We start from the raw sequence: 5,078 nt of genomic DNA on the forward strand, positions 1-5,078 counted from the left end.
TGGGCTTTCTTACAGCACTCCTCTGCTTTCAATTTCAGTTGCACTAGATGGTGGACAACATCATAGGATGGTGTGGACGGTGAAAGGCTCTTCCCCTGGAGTAATTTATCCATGGGGCTTTCCAATTTTCTCCCTAGTTGGAGTTCTGCAGGGGACATCCCAATGCTTTCCTGCACAGCTGAATTAATGGCAAACCGGAGTTCAGGTAAATGCTGATCCCACTTCTTGTGGTTATCCACGTATGAGGCAATCATGCATTTTAGGGTTCGGTTAACTCTCTCGGTCATATTTGTTTGGGGGTGATATGCTGTTGTTAACTTTTGGTTGAGATTCCATTTTGCACACAGCTCTTTGAATATGGAGGAAACAAATTGGGTACCACGGTCAGACAAGATGAAGTCTGGAACACCCCACCGGGTAAGGATTTCGGTCCTAAGAATCTTCGCTATGGTTTGTGCATTTGCATGGCGCATGGGGAACAACTCCACCCAGCAAGTGAAGTAATCTACAAAAACCAGAAGGTACTCATGACGTTGTGTGCTGCCTGGCAACGGCCCCATTATGTCGACACCCACCATTTTGTTGGGTTGTGAGATGGTAATGGGTTGTAGCTTTTCAGCCGGTTTTCGATTTTCACTTTTTAATGTTTGACATTTTAAACAGTGCTTAACATAATGTTTGACGTCAGTCCACATCCCTGGCCAGAAAACAACATCTTGTAGTCGCTTGTAGGTTTTGTAGATACCTCCATGGCCGCTTAAAGGATGGGAATGGTAGTGATGAAGGACAGTTGGGATGAGACTGCTAGGCAGGTACACTCTGTAGTGAACTTGGCCATTTGACAGGTGGGTCTTGTGATATAGTTTGTCCTCCACAACCTCATATTTGTTTTCCAGATCACTGTTATTGTTCTCTGCCAATGCCTTAAACACTTTTATAATCTCAGGCTCTTTGTGTTGTTCCTCCCAAATTGACACAACAGAGACTGGAAGCTCAATATCCTCCTTCTGGCTGGAGTACAAGCTGCAACAAGGTAAGCTGGAAATCCTAGACAAAGCATCAAGTGCTACATTGAGTTTTCCTTTTCTGTATTCAATGACAAAATCAAACCTTTGCAATCGTAGGGCCCATCTAATGAGACGGCTGGTGGTTTTTGGTGAGCTTAAGACCCACTGTAGTGCAGAATGGTCGGTGACTACGGTGAACATCTTGTGCTCCAGGTAATGTTGCCATTTCTCAAGTGCCCATATAACTGCTAGGCACTCTTTCTCTGTAGCAGAGTAATTTGAGTCCGCTTTGTTAAGGGTGCGGCTTGCGTATGCAATGACTTCCTCCAGTCCCTGAGCTTTTCGTTGTGTTAATACAGCACCGAGTCCGGTATCACTGGCATCGGTATACACAATGAAAGAAAGTTGGAGATTTGGATGGCCAAGAATAGGAGGTGAGGTGAGATGTGCCTTCAGTTGCTCAAAAGCTTCCTGGCATTGGGGTGACCAGCGAAAAGAATGTCCCTTCTTCTTCAGTGCATTGATGGGTTCAGCGATCTCGGATAAATTTGGGACAAAACGGTGATACCATCTCGCTAATCCAAGAAAACGCTGGACCTCTTTGATATTCTGCGGCACAGGGTAAGATCTGATAGCCTCAACTTTGGATGAGTCTGCTGTGATGCCGTTGATACTAACCACATGTCCCAGGAATGCAATTTCTTTAAGGCAGAACTTGCTCTTTTTAAGGTTTATGGTCAATCCAGCTTCTTGCAGTCGATGGAGAACAGTTTGGAGGTCCTGGAAGTGCTGAGCTACAGAGGGTGAATATATGATAATATCATCGATATAGACAAAGCAAATGTTTCCTCGTAGTTCTCCCAGTACGGTTTCCATTAACCGCTGGAATGTTGCAGGTGCATTTTTTAATCCAAAGGGCATGACATTAAAGTGGAAGAGCCCTGATGGCGTGATGAATGCCGTCTTTGGTTTACTCTGGGGGTCCATAGTCACCTGCCAGTAGCCACTGTTGAGGTCGATGGTTGAAAAAATGGCTGCTCCAGATAGATATTCAAGGATCTCAGTGATGTTGGGAAGTGGGTAAGCATCATTCTCAGTGATGGCATTGAGCTTACGGTAGTCTACACAAAATCTAAGGCTGCCATCTTTTTTGGGAACAAGGACGACAGGGGAGGCCCAGCCAGAATGTGAGGGTTCTACAATTCCTGTATTCAACATCTCCACAAGTTGCTCTTGTACCACTGCTTGTTTGGCAGGGGACATGTGGTACGGCCGCTGCTTCTGTCAATTATGCATCTGTACTGACAAGTGGTGATGATCGGCATACTGGTTGTGGTGGGGGAATAGAACTTAGAACTTAAAGGTTTTGGTTAAGAATCCTTGCATGTTGACCGGTCTTTTGACATTGAGGGCTGATATCAGGTACACTTGCATTACCAGGTTGAAATGGATGATCTTCTTGTGGGGTGGACTTAAATGAATATTTACTGTCCATTACGTTGATTTGTAGGCCACTGAAGAAGATGAAATCCAGTCCCAAAACTACAGCATAGGCGAGTGCTTTAGGGGAAAGGACAGCAACAGGTAAAGTGAAAGTTTTGTTGTGAATGTGGATTGGTAACTGCAGCCATCCTAGGGGAACCTCTGCTTCACCATTAGCCAAATACAGTGGACCGAGAGACCAAGGTTGGAGGATCTCTTGTAGAAAGAGATTTTTCCACCAACTCTCATGGATCATGGTGTAGCTGGCCCCTGTGTCCACGATGGCCTTTCCAGACCACCCACCAATGAGGATGGGAACACTCAGCTGTTGTGGGATGACAACAGGAGAAACAGGCGTTGGTGTATGAGGTGGTTTCTTGGAAGGGGACAATTTTTTATTAGTCGTAGCCGTCACAGAATTATTAGTTGCGTGACCTCCAGACTTACGATGAAATGATCGTTGACTGGTGAATGGATGTTGCTGGTTTGCAGGTTGATTTGAGATTGGGTTGACATAACGCGGACAACATCCAGGTGAGTGATGTCCCTTACATCTCCAACATTGCACTTGGGGTTGGTCAGTGGGTGTGAGGTTTTTTTGAGTTACTTCCTGCGGTGATTTTCTGCTCATACCCTTTTCATATTGCAGTTGCTGTTCATGGTCCTTCTCTAGCTGATGTCCCAGCTTTACCAGTTCCTCCACAGTGCTCACACGAATACGTAGCTGGCTGGCGAGGTAAGGTTTTATATTTTTGAGAATCATTTTGACAATTTTTGGATGAGTCTGCTGTGATGCCGTTGATACTAACCACATGTCCCAGGAATGCAATTTCTTTAAGGCAGAACTTGCTCTTTTTAAGGTTTATGGTCAATCCAGCTTCTTGCAGTCGATGGAGAACAGTTTGGAGGTCCTGGAAGTGCTGAGCTACAGAGGGTGAATATATGATAATATCATCGATATAGACAAAGCAAATGTTTCCTCGTAGTTCTCCCAGTACGGTTTCCATTAACCGCTGGAATGTGCATTTTTTAATCCAAAGGGCATGACATTAAAGTGGAAGAGCCCGGATGGAGTGATGAATGCCGTCTTTGGTTTACTCTGGGGGTCCATAGCCACCTGCCAGTAGCCACTGTTGAGGTCGATGGTTGAAAAAATGGCTGCTCCAGATAGAGATTCAAGGATCTCAGTGATGTTGGGAAGTGGGTAAGCATCATTCTCGGTGATGGCATTGAGCTTACGGTAGTCTACACAAAATCTAAGGCTGCCATCTTTTTTGGAAACAAGGACGACAGGGGAGGCCCAGCCAGAATGTGAGGGTTCTACAATTCCTGCATTCAACATCTCCACAAGTTGCTCTTGTTCCACTGCTTGTTTGGCAGGGGACATGCGGTACGGCCGCTGCTTGATGGGCACTTGATGCTGTGTGTAAATAATGTGTTGCAGGACATCAGTACGACCTGGTTGAAGGGTGCATACCTGAGTGTTGGACTCCAGGTTTCTCCTCAGTCTGTTTTTTTTAGCAGGAGGTACGTGTGCTTCACTTACAGCACTGTCAATTAAACATTGTGCATCTGTACTGACAAGTGGTGATGATCGGCATACTGGTTGTGGTGGGGGAATAGAACTTAACAGCGAAAGGCTTTGGTTAAGAATCTTTGCATGTTGACCTGTCTTTTGACGTTGAGGCCTGATATCAGGTACACTTGCATTACCAGGTTGAAATGGATGATCTTCTTGTGGGGTGGGCTTAAATGAATATTTACTGTCCATTACGTTGATTTGTAGGCCACTGAAGAAGATGAAATCCAGTCCCAAAACTACAGCATAGGCGAGTGCTTTAGGGGAAAGGACAGCAACAGGTAAAGTGAAAGTTTTGTTGTGAATGTGGATTGGTAACTGCAGCCATCCTAGGGGAACCTCTGCTTCACCATTAGCCAAATACAGGGGACCAAGAGACCAAGGTTGGAGGTTCTCTTGTAGAAAGAGATTTTTCCACCAACTCTCATGGATCATGGTGTAGCTGGCCCCTGTGTCCACGATGGCCTTTCCAGACCACCCACCAATGAGGATGGGAACACTCAGCTGTTGTGGGATGACAACAGGAGAAACGGGTGTTGGTGTATGAGGTGGTTTCTTGGAAGTGGACAATCTTTTATCAGTTGTAGCTGTCACAGAATTATTAGTTGCTTGACCTCCAGACTTACGGGAATGAAATGATCGTTGACTGGTGAAAGGATGTTGCTGTTTTGCAGGTTGGTTTGAGATTGGGTTGACATAACGCGGACAGTCCCAAAACTACAGCATAGACGAGTGCTTTAGGGGAGAGGACAGCAACAGGTAAAGTGAAAGTTTTGTTGTGAATGTGGATTGGTAACTGCAGCCATCCTAGGGGAACCTCTGCTTCACCATTAGCCAAATACAGTGGACCGAGAGACCAAGGTTGGAGGTTCTCTTGTAGAAAGAGATTTTTCCACCAACTCTCATGGATCATGGTGTAGCTGGCCCCTGTGTCCACGATGGCCTTTCCAGACCACCCACCAATGAGGATGGGAACACTCAGCTGTTGTGGGATGACAACAGGCGTTGGT

The sequence above is a fragment of the Sinocyclocheilus anshuiensis genome, unplaced genomic scaffold (assembly GCF_001515605.1).
Source record: "Sinocyclocheilus anshuiensis isolate Anshui unplaced genomic scaffold, SAMN03320099.WGS_v1.1 scaffold1838, whole genome shotgun sequence".
NCBI lineage: Eukaryota > Metazoa > Chordata > Actinopteri > Cypriniformes > Cyprinidae > Sinocyclocheilus > Sinocyclocheilus anshuiensis.